Genomic DNA, 15,536 nt, shown 5'->3' on the forward strand with positions numbered 1-15,536 from the left:
GTGAACTTTTGAACCACCGATTGCCAGCATATAAAAAAGGCTTGTAATGTTTTCACCTCCGTGTTTGCATGTTCAGATATATAAGAAATATAAAACAAGAATGGAAGAACTGAGGTGTACCACAGAGCTGGATTTTAGATGAAATGTAAACACACACCTTTTTTTAGTTAATTTTATTCATAGAAAAGAACAGTGGCTGAAAAACGAATTATTGGCAACAAATACGAACTTTCACAGAAGTTAGAGTTCTATTAGTAGTTAAGACACCATTCATTTCTCTTTGGGGCATTTTTAGTACAACCATCTATCATGTAGTTCTGTAGCTTAAATCCGATGTGTGTGTGTAAATACCATAAAGGCAGCACAGACACACGTTCCCAGCAAGGAGCTCTCTTTCAAACGCTGGCTGTAAGGGATCACAACTTGCTGTGAGATATGTTTTAGCCACACTATTTCTGGTGAGTTTGCCACGCCAGAAGTTTGGGTGTAACTTTCGCGATTTTAAACATATAAAGACATCAAGGAAGACCAACTATTAACATTATCTGTTGAGACATTGTAATCTCTTGCATCTTAAATGTAATCAGGGTTTTCAGAACTCAAATTGCTAATCAGCACATTGGGTAAACGTGCACATTCAGAGTTAACAGCTGGCTGTAAAAATATATTTATATTAGTGATTTAACGTATCACCGACTTTATATTTCATTTCACTTAGCTTTACTCAGAAACTGTGAACATTTTTGCTAGCATGATCTTTTTGGGCAGCAGTTTTAGAGCGGCAGAAAAGCAGGGAGTAATGACTGAGGTGTGCCCACAGTGCATTGTGTGCTCTTTACAGCGAGTTATGTCCTTTTCACCAAACAAAAATTTGTGCCCACTATAGCTCGCTTCATCCCTTCCTAACAGGAGCAAAGCTCCTACAAAGCAGAGGAGGCTGTGCAGGCCCACAATGCAGGCAGTGTGTGCTCCGTGCTGGAGCGGCCGCTCGGGAATTAAGCAATTCAGACACTAATGGAGGAAAGTCTTGTTTTAAGAAAAGGGCTCCGACTTCAAAGAAATATTTCGGCTATATGAACATCAAATGAATAGCCTTGTTTTAGCCCTTGATCGATCATAATGTAAAGTAATTGTAATCCAATAAAAATAGCCCTACAAAATAAGGAAATGGCTGTCGCATCCTGTCAAAAACACGTAGGAATGCGGCTTCGGAACTACTGAGAGAGCCGAGGTGGCAGAAAGACAAAAACAGGATGTCAAACTGTTAGGACAATTGGGAAGCGCTGATTTTTTCAGCACCTCCCGCCGGCCGCGGTAGTTGGTCAGGCTGCCTCTAGGGGGTCCTGTGCGGCTGCGGAGCGGTGCTGCGCTGCAGGTGTGCGGATGCGTCCTGCGGGGCAGCGAACGTGGCAAGGGAGGGGTTCGCACCTTCAGCCCGCCTTACTGTGCGTACCGCCGCAATGCACGTCATTGCATTCAGCTGCGTCTGTTAAGTCTTTTAGATGGCTGTGTTCAAAAGCAAACCACAAAGTCGTTTGTTGCGCTTTAACGACGATTTCACTGTTTGTTTCGGAAGGCTGTCAGTCAAGAATGCTCATTTTGCTTCCTAATTTCACAGCCCTCTTTTGGCACGAACTAAAGCCCCACACCACATCTCCTCTGCGACTGGAGGACCAGCTCCAGCAGGTTGCTGGAGTTCGCTCCAGCAGCTTGCCAGGGTTCCCTCTTCCTTCAAGTCCAGCATTACACTGTTCATAATGGAACAACAAAAGAATAACGTGAAAGTCAGTGTGGTGAGAAGTGCTGTGCCTGGCCAACCACAAATACAGCAATAGAATTATAAGCTCAGCTGGTTAGAGAACAATAAAGCCATATCCATTAAAATGAGTTCAAAGATTAATAACAATATAATTAAGAAAAAAACCTCAAGCCATTCTTTAATGAATATTTTAACATGAGCAACAACGTTTGGGGATCTTTGTAACTAACAACTCTATTCGCCCAGATTTTTCAAACATGAGAACATTTAGTCACAAATCCTGATTCTCTCTGGGGAAGGTCGGTAAATGAGAGGCAAAATATTGAAGAGGTCTGCTAAACTGCTCCTCTTTGCTGTGATACCTGAGAAAGAGCTCGCATGTTGCAGGAACCCCATCCTGTCATTCACTGCTGGCACAAGAGGGTAGCTCTTAACCTGGTGCTCATAGTGAAATTGATAGAATTTGAACAAATAATTCAGATAATGATGGTTTGTCTGTTTTTAACCTTTATCATGGATATGGCATCATTTTATTTAGAAAGGAAATAAATGAAGATTCTGACTGTCACCACTTGTATTACAAAGTATAGAACACCTCTTGCTATTCAGTAGCTGGGAAGCTCCAAGCAGAGCACTTGCAGAGAAAGTTAATTTTAGGTAATTTTAAGTCAAAGTTTGACATTCTTCTCCAAAGGGGTGGATGAGGCCAGGTCTGGCTGAACTGTTCTCACAGTCCACACTGAAATGAAGACCTGTGCATATATATATTTTTGGACATTTTCTCAGAATGGAGCATCCCCTCTGGGCAGGGATGTGACAAGAGTGAGAGCTCAACCCTCCACCCCCTGACACGCTTCCCTTCACCCCACCTTTCCTTTCTTCCTTCTGTTGAAACCCACATTCCAAGAAAGGTTGTCCAAACTCAAATAAAATGTCCTGTGGTTTCAGCTATCTTGGGGACCTTGGGCAAGTTTCATGCTTGTCTCTGCATGCAGCTGAGCTGCTGAGCCGGCCTGCAGCGCTGGTATCTGGGTGAGGGGTGCATGGGAACGCTCCCCGGCAGCTTCTCACAAGGCCCTGCCTCCCTGGCTATTTACAGCATGGACATCATAGTAAAATCAGTGAAAACAAAGCCATGAGTTCTAAGGGGGATTGCAGAATGTGCAGTGACATTTGACACTGCCCAGCTAAAGAGCATTTAGGCAGAATGTCAGCCACCACCTAAGACACTGTACCCATACATTTATTTTTTGCTTTATTGTCACTACAATAAGAGTAGAAGTGAAACTATAACCAGCAAGCTGGGAAGTCGAATTTAAAAAGTAATGAATTAGGCTGATATCTATAAAGTGCAACTTTTTCTCATTTAATGCATACTTTAAAATAAAATAATGTATTTCAAGACAGTTAAAAGCAACCTTACACTAATACAACCAAGTATAGAGATTACACCAGCTATTGCCTATTTTATCCCACCAAATAGATACTAATCTAATGAAAGCAGGTATGCAAAGCAGCATCTTCTCAGCTTCTCCTAACCAAGATGCAGATGTAACAAGTCCTGGGAGTTCTGAACTCCTCCAAAGGACCCACTTTTAAACAATTATTTCCCAAGATGACATAGTCTTTCTGGGATGGGTAACATGCATGAATGAACTGTGGGCTACCTCAGAACCAGCCCACAAAACAGGAGAGCACTTTGAGTAACAAATGTCTGCTCCACTGTGGTCAGTCATGGGAGACCTTATTCAAAATACAGTGAGGTTAATAAGATTTTTGTATGCTCCAAATAAATTTGTCTCAGATTCTATGCAACGAAGGACAACAAAGTAGAGAAAGGCTTTCTTGTGTTAGAAGAGTATGAGAAATTAAAATTCATAAAAGTAAAAATAAAATGGGTGAAGATTAATTAAACACATCCTTATCAACTTTAAACTATTCAAGATATTTCCCTTTACACCATTTAGGTTGTTGTATCATTAGCCTGAGGTTCAAAGGAAAAGATTTCTTTGAGCAATTTTTTAAGAAACCATTGATACACTTTAAAAATCAGAAGCATTTCCCCGTACTTTCTGAATCAAAAGAGTTTTGAGATGGAGCCCTCCTTGAAATCTTTTTGGTTCCAATGGCTCAGGATTGTCATGAGAAAACACTCTGTCGTTTTCTGATGCAGAGCTCTGGACTAGTGTACATGTGGCTCTTCAATCCCTTGTGACATCCAAGAGAGAGGACAGCTGTCTTGTCACCCATTGGATCCACTGCTTTCGTGAAGTGGTTAGATAGTTTGGGAGTACTTTTAATCTTTATACATCAAAAAATAACTCATAGCATTGTGTACATAACGCAGTAGGGAGAGTAATGTCAAACTTAAAAGGAACATTAACAATAAAATAAGATTCATAACGAGTGCATGAAAGCTCTTGAAACTAGCTGCTCGACTGGCTGTTTTCTGATCCGCTGACCTTCCGCACAGAGCGAGGGCAGAACTCATAAGCCTGTTCTCCATCCCATCAGAGCTCAGGGGAATGCTCACGACCACAGCTGACCACACAGCCTCTGCGTTTTCATTCTAAGCCAAGAGGCCAATAGTTTCCTCTGTAATTGAGCTGAAGGACATTTAAAAATAATTAATAGGATTTGGTACAACTACTATTATTTGTTGTGCTGTGTGCAGTCTAATTTTTATTGCCTGCTTCCAGAGCTTGAAGACTTTTCTTAGGAGAGGTTGAATACCAATGGTTCTGAAAGTAGTCCCAAGGCAAGGCAGAATATAAATAGCTCTGCAAGCATAACAAGCTGAAGGCTCCACTGAGGCGAAAGCACATCAAGTAATTAAAAAACACTCTATGATATAAATAGGGAATAGCCCTTTGCAGTTGCAGAACATATATATTAAGTATACTATCAGGATCTGAGTTGTTTTTAACTCTGATACTGATGGGAGTAAAGCACAAACAGGAAGAGTGAAGGTACGGGGGGAACAGCTTGTTCCACATGCAACCCCTTGAGGCAGGTCCACCTGGTAGTGCAAACCCACCCACACATGGTAGCCGTTTCTGACAGTCTTATGATCCAAGTTTTCACCCATAACACAACTAAATTTTTAGTCAGAAAGCTTCTTCTTGCATCAAGACATTAACAAAAAAGAGCAGATTTTTCTACTTCATGCAGATCATTTTGCAGACCTATCCATCCTGAATTATTTAGGGCACAGATAACTGCTGTTGCTTCACTGACAGAAGAGTAACAGATGTAGGACTGGGGTTTGTGAGAGAGAGAAAATGAGGAATGACTGTATGCATGCTTGATGCGAGCAGCTATCTGACTGTATGCTGGAAAGCTGTGATTTTATTTTGCTTTTTTTGTGGGCCTCACGGACTGGGATTGACTTTCCCTCTCCACAGGAAGTCCTGACATGCAACCAATGCAGAAAGCCTTCTGAAGTCTCACGAGCCCCTAAAGGCTGTGTGTATTTTCTTCTAAGTATGGCCCTACCTGATGTTGCAGCACCATCCATCATGTCAGCAACCAGCACTGCTCTGGGGACATGATTTGTTAGTTAACACAGCCTTTGTTAGCTGGCTTTCCAGTAGCACACATTGATGGAGACCTGCAGCCTTCAGGAAATTTCCAGCAATAGACAAGAAAGGCAAAAACTAGGCCAGGTGCAATATGTGCACTGATTTGAACCCATCAGAAACTTGGCTGATCCTATTCATTACCCAGGCGATGTACTCTGCCATAGAAACTGCACTGTGAGGCAGGTTACTTCTTAGATTGAGATTGTGGCCTCTTAAATCTAGTTTTCATCTCCATTTAAACATATATAAAGTGCAGGAGCCCTGGATGGAAACCCGATGTATATGGACTATTCCTGCTTTTTATTCCTTTATTTATTAATGTAAGAGCAAGCATAAATGCAGCACAAATACTCTAACAACCAGTGTACAGGAGTACAAATTGGTATGCTGCATCAGAGGAATAAAGGAGAGGGCTGATAGAATGGGGAGAGTAATTTACTGTGCACTGGTCTCAGCTGCCAGTGATTGCAAAGGGAACTCAGCAGATGTTTTTTTGATAAAGGTTGTTTCTTGCTGCTGCTGCAGCAAAATCCATAGCATTATTCTGTAGGACTTTGCACATCATGATTCTGCCATTTCAGTTAGTCTTAACAGCTGGATGATTAAAAAAAAAAAAAAATTGTTCCAGTGGATTATTTGAAATTTGTCATGTTGATTTAGTTTCATTACTGTTATTAAATTTTATTCTGGAATGGTTTACATATCAAGAATGCATAATGGGTTTCTGTGTGGCCTGGGATTTATTCCTTGAATGAGGAAAGGACTCTACTGTGACAAAGTCATAAAGCCTTATTGACTTGATCCTTTGCCATAAACATAGGATTCAGGGAGTTAGATCGAATATTAAAATTGATATGATGGTTGTACTTTCATCAAGAGAATAATCTCTTCCAAAATAAAACCTCACTGTAAGTCTAGACCTACAGAATAGTTTCAGAAATCTGCTATTCCCTGCTGTGAATAGGAAAATATTCTCCTAATTAAGAACTTTGTAGGCAATAATGTTGAAGAGTACCAAAATAAATATGCACATTTAATTCACTATCCAGATCCTGAACAAAAACAAAACAAGATTAACAATGTCATAAAATTTAAAAGTGCACTGACATATGGAAGGGTCTAAACAAGCAAAAGAATGTTTCTGAGCAAAGAAATTCTGAACACAAAACAGCAAATCAAAATTGAAGCTGTAGTGAAAGACGAGCCAACTGAAATCCTACACTCAGAAGACAGTCACATTTTATTTTAATTCAGCTTTTGGATCCCTTCTTTCCTAATGGGGACACCTGCAACACAACAAACCTTTGGATTTGGATCTAAACGCTATGGTGTAAGAAAGTGCTCCTATGTGAGTGGTGGCCATTTTGTCACATTCCTGGAGGGCAATTTGCACACAGGAGAAAGCTGCCGTGTCATAGAACGTAAATTATGCAAGACTGCATGTCACCTCAGAGAGATATACTCTTGCTGATTTGTAAATTAAAGACAAACCACAAAAGTTCCTAATTCCTTCACAACATAACTACTCATGAGTTTCTGCTGAAAGACTGCCATCAAAAGGCAATAAATCTTCAGGAAATAATATCACAATGCAAGCTTTAAAGCACTCATGACTTTTCCCCAACTTTCTCTGGAATATTTCTTCCAAAAGAAAGCAGATGGCAAAATACTCAGTGGGACTGCTTTTGCGTTCAAACACTCCCAGGGGTTTCCATTAATGCGAGTTGTCTCTACACAGACACAGATATGAACAGAAATAGCTGTCCATCTTTCCTTAGGATCACCATGGTTTTTTTCCTCAAAGTACCATTTGAAACTCATGTCGCTATTAGGTGCATTTGAAATGCAAAAACACAATGAGAGAAAATACAAATTAGCACTTCTAGCTGAAGTGAATTTGCAGATCCAGGATGTGTCAGGATCCAGCCTGGACCCATCCTTCTCCTATGAGGCTGTGGGACAGAGGACAGAGGACAGAGGACCTGACTTTTCTGCTTCTCTGCTGGCCTAGCTGCATGGCCAGGCAAAAACAGGTCTGCTCTGGAAGTCAGAGACCACCACTGAGCTGAAGTTCCTGAAGAAGCTGAATTACTGTGGAGAATTAGATTTATTTATTTAGTGATGTACCAGGGAAAAACAAACCCCTGAAAAGACAGATTTTCAGAGCTGGCCTCATTCTGTCTCTATTGATGTCAGCAACATCCATTGAAACAAAATAAATCCATTGTGGGACGATTCCAAAGATCTCACATTTTGTAAAGCACAGAGAAGTTCACAGTAACTTCATTAGTGGCATTGCAGCTAACGAACAAAGCGCAGCCGGGTGCAGGGCGCTGGCTGGCAGCCCCGCGGTGGTGGCCGCAGCCTGGTGGCCCCAGGGATGTGCGTCATGGCAGGGAGCACCCAGCCACACTGGTGCTGAGCAGCCGGCCGTTGCCAGGGGATACAGTGGACACAGCAAGGGACCAGGCTCGCGCAACCTGGAATGAGTGTTTCAGTCCAAAAAAGGGAAACATCGCGCATGAGAAATGCAACAGTGAAGGCTAAGCATGAGAGATAAGCAGATGTTAATATAACCGTGATTCTCCCCAGTGTAATAAATAAACATCAGAAAACATGACAAGCATGTTCCAAGTAACAGAGGGATATTTTCTAACAATGAATTCAGATAACTCAGGTTCTGCTGTACAGAAGCAAAGAGGAGAGACACAGCAAACCCAGAACAGTGCACTGGTCTACAGCAGTATTGTAACATCTCTGCATCGGCGAGCTGCACTGCTGGGCTTGAGGCCCACTGCACATCCGCAAGGCCCACCCATCCCACCCAAAGGTGTTTTAAGCAGCCCACAACCGGGAGGAATTAAAGGTTTATGACTGCATTTAGACTAACCACCTCTCCTGAGTAGCTGCACGAGGGAAGAAGCCCTGACCAACACCTATTTGGAGTGAAGGCAGCCAGCTAACCAGCCAACACTTAAAAATCAGGTGCTCCATTTTCAGACCACATGTGTTTGCAGTTTTTCAGGTGATTTCACTTTTGAGCATGTACACTGTGCGGAGACTAGTAAGCTAGTCACAAGTTGTTTTTTTTTTTTAAAGGGGTTAAATTTTAATAAGCACACAAAGCTGTTAGCTTGACAGTCCTGTTTTCCATAAAACTCACATTCATAACAAGCAATAAAGATGGAACTTTACTGCAGTTTGACTCATGAGTCAGCCTAAAACATGGATCTGAAGAGGTCTCCATCAAAGGAAAATGTAGTATAGGCTTCATGCCAGGTCAGTCTTTTGTTTCTTTACAATAAGAGAAGGAGTGCCAACTATGATACAGTTTTATAAGGAAGTCATCTATTTTCCGATAACATGTTTGAAACTGGCCATTCACTACATGTAGGCATTCAAAAACCAATATTGTTAATTGACATAATCTTCTTCCTTTCTTTCAAGTGAAAAAAGAATACGTATCTTTTTTCTGATCTGTTTTTACCTCAGCATTGATATTTACTGCATTCCTCTGCTTAAAAGGAGAGAATTAAATGAAAGCCAAAGACCTGACCTTCTTATTGTGGTACTTTTTTGCAATATTTATCCATCTCCTTCTCAAGATGCATGTGTAAAACACAAGACTGTAGCAGAACATTATTGGCTAATTCAGGCCAAGCATGCTTTGTTTTGAGTCCATTTGGCACATGCACCACGGATTCACAGCACATTAAAATCAATAGCAGACTTTGCATACACTGTATTGAACTTCAACTGCATGCCACAATGTGAAAAAAAAAAAAAGGACAAGATACAGAGGGCTGAAACAATTGTTCTGCCAATTACTTGGTCTACAGTGCACAGCCAGCATATTTGAGGGGACTACAGGCAACCATTGTAATGTATTCCACAGGAATCTCTTTTCCAGAAGAGCAATCCCTATCTGCAATCAAATTAATTGTAAAAATGTCTGTAATAATAAAAACTTAGATGCTGACAGAACCTGCCAGCATCCGAGAAATATGGCCTATCTATATATCTCAGAATGGCAAGTACTAGAAATGTAAAAGAATTATCACATCAGATCCTGAAAATCCAAAATTATTTCTTCATGCTTTTCTTATGCTTGTTTTTTGAAAGATACTTAATCTCACTGTTAAAATAGCTTGTAAACTGAACAAGGAAGAGATTTGTCTCTATAGGTCTGATTCATGCCATACAGTCAGTTTGACTCCTGGCCTTTTGTTTGCCCATCTTTAATAAGAGAGATAGCAATATCTTTCTATTCTCCAAGACAGTTATGCTGATTACTTATCACTTACCAAAATCTTTCAAACTGAAAGAAGTGTCACAGAGGCTACATGAGACATAATTTGGTCTTTCATTGCATTTCTTGCTTCCATTTTGAGTTGAGAGCCAAGACTCATTTCTGATAGCTATCATGTTCTGCTCCTTCTCTCATCAATTACTTGAAGAAGTTACTGCCTTCCAAGGTTATGTTTCTAATCATTTCTTTAGTTGTGTAATTTAGAATGTAAAATCACTCCATTTCATCTTATTCTGGAGATCACTAACTATAATTATACATGGAAATGATGAAATGAAGGATAACTAGATATACTCTCATCCACTTTCAAGGTCTACCATAAAAAATCCAGGTCAGATATGCTTATTTCAAACAATATCATTTCACCAGCATTTCAGAATAATAGGGCTCGCATCCAATTATGGTACAAAGGTTTGTTTACAAATATTTCATTTTCCTTACATATACCATGGAACTCTATTTAAAAGAAATCATTCTGACTCTTTGGCCAGTCAAAAGTTGCAAGTGAAATGAAAACACAGATATAAGCAATTCCCAAAACAAAAGACATCTTTTCCCAAAAGCTCCAAGCCCCCAAAGCAACTGAAAAAAAAAAAACATACTGCAAAACTTTGTTAGCCAAAGAGTTCAAGGAGATTGACCTTGACTCTTTTAAGGGCTTTCAGAAGTATTCTTTGAAGAAAAGAAATGCTAGTGAGAACAGATCCTTTCACACACAGAAGAAATAAATGAAATGGCTCTGACACCAAGTTCGTTTTCAGATATTTCCTCAGTGGGAAAAACAAAGAAACGCTTGGAGCACTGAGGGAGGATGGGATGAGAATCCTTTAAAAATATATATATATAATAAATTTTAAAAAAACCTGTAACTGAGAAATGATAGACAAGAGAACATGTAAGGGAAATGTGAACAAACACAAAAAAAACCTGGACAGCTTGCATCTGTTAGGGCTTACAGGAGTTAGTTAAACTAATTTATGTTCACCTTGCATAAGCCAAAGAACTGAAAAAAGATAGAGCAGAGGGAAAGATACATATTACCAACTTTTACAACAGCAAGGGTACTGCATCCAGACACTCTCTTGCAAATGCAGTTTCTAATAGTCACTGCTGACTTCAGTGAGCTTTGGCTGTAGAGCCTGTAGCAAGGACAGAGAACTACAGCAAACACATTGTGTATCAGCTTTCATAAAGCTGTGATGATGTGTCTCACAGGATCTTAGCTGAAAAAGCAATTCACACTGCCTTGGCCATTTCCATATGGCTTTCAATGAAACTGTAATGAAATTACAGGAAGTAGGCTGCAATGTAGTAAAGTGGTGGGAAGTGTCTCCTGGCTACCATGTGGGTGACTGCTAGGAACGGTCTGTGTCTGACTTCTTTATTAATGAGCTGGAAAAGGGAGTGCACAGCACTTTGATGAACTCACAAATACAAGTATGAAAGAACGAAAGATCAGTGTACAAAGAAAATAACAGAGAATTTCCTAGAGCAGATAGAACCGTGGAAAGAAAATAACAAAATGAGACTCAGCTTTGAAAAACTGCAGGCTAGGACGGCATCTGAGAGGGAATAACAGGAAGGAGAAATCTGGGATGCAATAATGATGAAAGAGATCTAAGTGAGATAGTGCATGCTAAATGACATGAATTGGCAACATGATATGGTGTGAAAAGGCCACTACAGTACTGCAGAGAGAAAACAGTATCAAATCACCGCAAAAGGAAAAAATAACCGCATTCTGTATGGGCACTACTATAGCTCCATCTGGAATATTATACACATTTCTGGATATTGACAAATTAGAGAGTTCAGAGAAGAGCACCAAACATGATCCAAAGACTAGAAGGATTGATTTATGAGGAGAGATTAGAAGAGTTAAATATATAAATTGCTCAGCTAAGAAATGATTAATGGAGGACATGATAACAGCCTACAAATATTTGAAGAAGACCACCAGTGAAGGAAAGGCATTTTTCAGTGGGATTCACAGGGAACAGCTAAGAGTCAGGAGATGTGACCGAAAAGCCAAAACATGCATCAAGTATCAAGAAATGCTTCCTGAACGTGAATTAGTATAATCTGTGGAATAATTTCCCCAGTGGAGCAACAAGGAGCTTTTACTTGTGGCTTTTAACTGCAGAACTGAATAATCCCTCAGGAAACACATGCTACAGTTTAACTGTCCACAACTGGAAAGGTGTGGGCCCAGTGACCTCTCTAATCCCTCCCAGGTTAGCTGAGCAGGATGCAGCCTGCATCTCTGCTTTCTCCACAGAGATGAATTTGGCATAGGAGAAATGACTGTATTTGTAAACATGCTGCATTCTTATTTGTGTTTCTCTCTGTGCTGTTTGCTATGTTGGCATTCATCAAACTGAAATAAACAATAGCTGCTGTTACAGAAGTACTTTTATTACTTGATGGCTGTGGTGAAATTCTCAGCACCTGTCTTACCGCTGTGTGCAGATAACAAATCAGCACCTGATATGCACAGAGTGCTTTCAGTGGCTCAGTTGGCTTTGTTGATGAGATATATTCAAGATAAATATTAGATGCCAGTGCAACTTTCTTCTTTAAAGGTGAAAAAAAGCCTGACTACTGTGGTTATATCAGAAAGCTCATGCCAGCTACCAACACCAGAGAACTGATGTAAGCATGGCAAGGTGTGGAGTCTGCTACAGAGCATTATCTGGGGAGGCATAACACCATGGCACGTGTCATGCAGCAGCTACAAAAGTTTAAATCTTGCAGCTCCCTTAGCTAGATCTATCTCCCAAAGTTAGATTAATTGTGAGTCTTTCATCTTCAGGCATCTCTGAAAGGCCTTATCTTTATCTCTGCTTTCAGAGGTCCATAAATTTCTTTGTGTTCAAAGGCTCCGTCCCTTCCCCCAGTCCCTTTCTAGTTCAGACATCCTCAAACTCCAGCATGATGGTCAAGTCTCTCTGTATTTAATACCCTTAAATTATCTCCCTTCTTTGTAGTTCCTTCCATGATTTTCACCAGCTTCTTTACAGTACTGCACCTGCTCAGCACATCTTTGCTGAACCTTTCTGCTGGAAACTTCCCTGCTACCACAGACATTCCCATCATGGGTGCCAACACTGCTGCTTTCATTATCCCTGCTACATCCTGCTGGTCACCTGCCTGTGAGGTGCTTAGCTCAAAATGCACCTAGCTTCTGGAAAACCTAGCTGTCACCGGGCTGACTGTAAACAGTTTAACCAGATGGTTCCCAAGCCACCCTGGTACTAAAAAACCTAAAAGATTTAAAGTAAGTTTAAAAAAATAAAGTTCATTTTAATGCTTTTGCTTTTTTCTGTGGACACCTTCCTCACCTCTCTGGAGGCAGTTCTGTAAGCTGCTGGCAGTGGTTATGCATAGTCTTCATGGGAAAAGGTAGTGTGAAATACATTCATCTTTGACACTTGCTTTCTGCCAAGTAAGGGGATTTAAATCACTAAACTATAATAGATTTAGCTTATAACCAGGCAGCTATGTTTTTCAGCATTGTTTTCATACATATTGTTATACATCAGACATACCTGTACACTAGGTTACCATAATTATGCACTATACCCATCTCAAAATTAGTTCCAGCTAGTTAGCTTCTCTGCAAGACAATTCACACTGCCAATTGAGAATTCAACCTCGTTCGATGATGGATTTGTATAAACAGTAAAATCCATTATTTATACACTGTAGGAAAATAAACTCTGGCTGGCCGGGTATATGAAGCATGTGAAGGGTTTTCATTTTAGATGGTTGGAATTTTAAACTCAAGCAGCTTTTAATCAACGTACCATTGAAAACAAATTTCAGCAATCACATTTCTTATTCAGCAGCAGTACAATGTAACTGAAAATAGAATCTCCAAAAGCTTTATGGGCTATCACTCAACATGTGCTTATAATAAATTAGATGTAAATAGCATTTATTGTGTAACAAGAAAAGCAAGAAAAGATGACCAATTTCAATAAGCTGGCAGGGCTGAGAAGATGGCCATTTCTGCCCTACTGGTCTGAAATAATTTCTATAATTCAAACATTTACATGTATCATTGTTCTCTATTGTTATCAAGTCACAGTAGCATCTAGACACTCAAGACCCATCATATTAAAATAGTTTTTCAAAAGCTAATGCCAGTCATCTAGTTTATGAAGTAGGCAGCACAAGACTTTAACTATTAATGTAGACATCAGATTAAGAATTCACTGAAACAGAGTGAAGTTCCTTCTTCTAAACCTGGAAAAAAAAAAAAAAAAAAAAAAAGAAAAGAAAAAAAAAGAAGACAAGCTGTTTTTATTTATGGCTCTGAAGATTTTCATATTCTTTATGTTCTAGGTGAAGACAGCCATGAAGCACACACATCCTACAGAATGACTGCGATATGGACTACAGTTCTTCACACTGACAGCATGAGAAGAAAGAAGAAACAGTGATGAATTCACTCTGTGTATTAAGGATCTCTACCACGTTCCCCCATTAACCCTGCCTTACATCCTCATCCTGCACCTCTGGAAGCTCACTTGTTAGTGCAGTATCATGGCTTATCTTTAGTGCCTCAACTCAGGGTGTGGTTGGAGGCAGCTGGGTGCTCCTTCCATATAATAAGTGTCCTAGCTCGGGCTGAAGGGGCAAACCCGCTCCCTCTGGACTCTGTATCCATGTGAGCAGAATGACAAAACATTTGTTGTAAAAGTTTGCGAAGAACTGCTGCAGAGTTATTTGGAGTCTGATAAGACTGACTGGGAACAAAAAAACCTCACTGACACAGCACAAGAATTAATCATCTTGAATCACAATAATTTGTCATAGAAAAAAAAATACTAAGATCAAAGGCAATTTTACAGGAGTGATTATTCGGACAGATGTGGCATGTGGAGCTGTAGGTATTATAGCACGCAGCGTGGAAGCGACAGCCTATGCGAAATGTGCATGCTGCTATCAGAAGGGTATGCACTAAAAAGTAAAACATTCAGATGAATTTTTCATCCAAGTGGTAGACAGCATTGCAGCCGATGGCAAGTGTTTACCTGATAGAAAAAGGAGTATGTGCTACTTCATGTTGGACAGTGATGCCCAAACCAGTGCAGTACAAGAATCTTAAGTCATTCACAATGACAGAAAAGCCAAAAGAAGAAGACAGAAGCCCATTACTTGGTATAACTATGTTCTACAGCTTCCTCAGGAGAATGTCTTCATCGGGGAAGCAAAGGAGAAAAACAGCTTAAGAAAAATCTCAGGATTTTCCATAGCATAGTGACAAATTGCACCTTTTCCAGTTTGTTATTATATATATCTCTGGTAGGGAAAGGATCAGTGGTACATATTTATCTTTCTCCACTTATCCTAGGATGAAAGTCTGTAGAAAAGTACGTGTGCCTTTTAGCACAAAGTGGCTGGTGCTGTATATTCCCTGCATCTGATGCCAGTATAGAGGAAAAAATTACATGGGACATTGTTTAAAAAGAATGGAAAGATGATTTACACCATGTTGAATAAAAATACTGAGAAGAATGTGAGATGGTTAGCTAGGCATGCATAAACCCTCGAGAAAGGTATGAAGATATGCTTCATTGCCTGAAAATGGAAGGCAACATGGGAAAATCTAAGACTCTTCACAGGTGCCAGAATGAAACTAAATCAAGCAAAACTTCAGAAGACAGAGGTTCCTCAAAAGCAAAGCAGGCTTTGCTTTACGTAGGCTTGAAAAACAAAACCACATACCCTATGCTATTTTTCTTTCTTTGCTGAGCTAACCTAAATAGAAGATATTACAGATGAGTGTATGGGTCAAAAGCATTGGATAAGTTGGGATGCAGCTGACACAACCGTAAGTGACAGAGACATTATTTAGTTTAAGTAGTTTGCAGTTAAGTAT

General features: G+C 40.0%; 1 long non-coding RNA gene across 4 annotated transcripts in view; it reads left to right on the top strand.

Moving 5' to 3' along the window:
* The window catches only part of LOC122162395, a 176,190-nt gene that overhangs the window by 85,562 nt on the left and 75,092 nt on the right, over positions 1-15,536 (top strand). For all 4 annotated transcript variants that reach the window (XR_006169537.1, XR_006169534.1, XR_006169535.1 and 1 more), the window contains exon 2: positions 13,997-14,183. This is a non-coding gene — a long non-coding RNA (uncharacterized LOC122162395). The remainder of the gene's footprint in view (positions 1-13,996; positions 14,184-15,536) is intronic.

The sequence above is a fragment of the Centrocercus urophasianus genome, unplaced genomic scaffold, assembly GCF_019232065.1.
Source record: "Centrocercus urophasianus isolate 14NV4802_14NV808 unplaced genomic scaffold, USGS_Curo_1.0 seq_20, whole genome shotgun sequence".
NCBI classification, from domain to species: domain Eukaryota; kingdom Metazoa; phylum Chordata; class Aves; order Galliformes; family Phasianidae; genus Centrocercus; species Centrocercus urophasianus.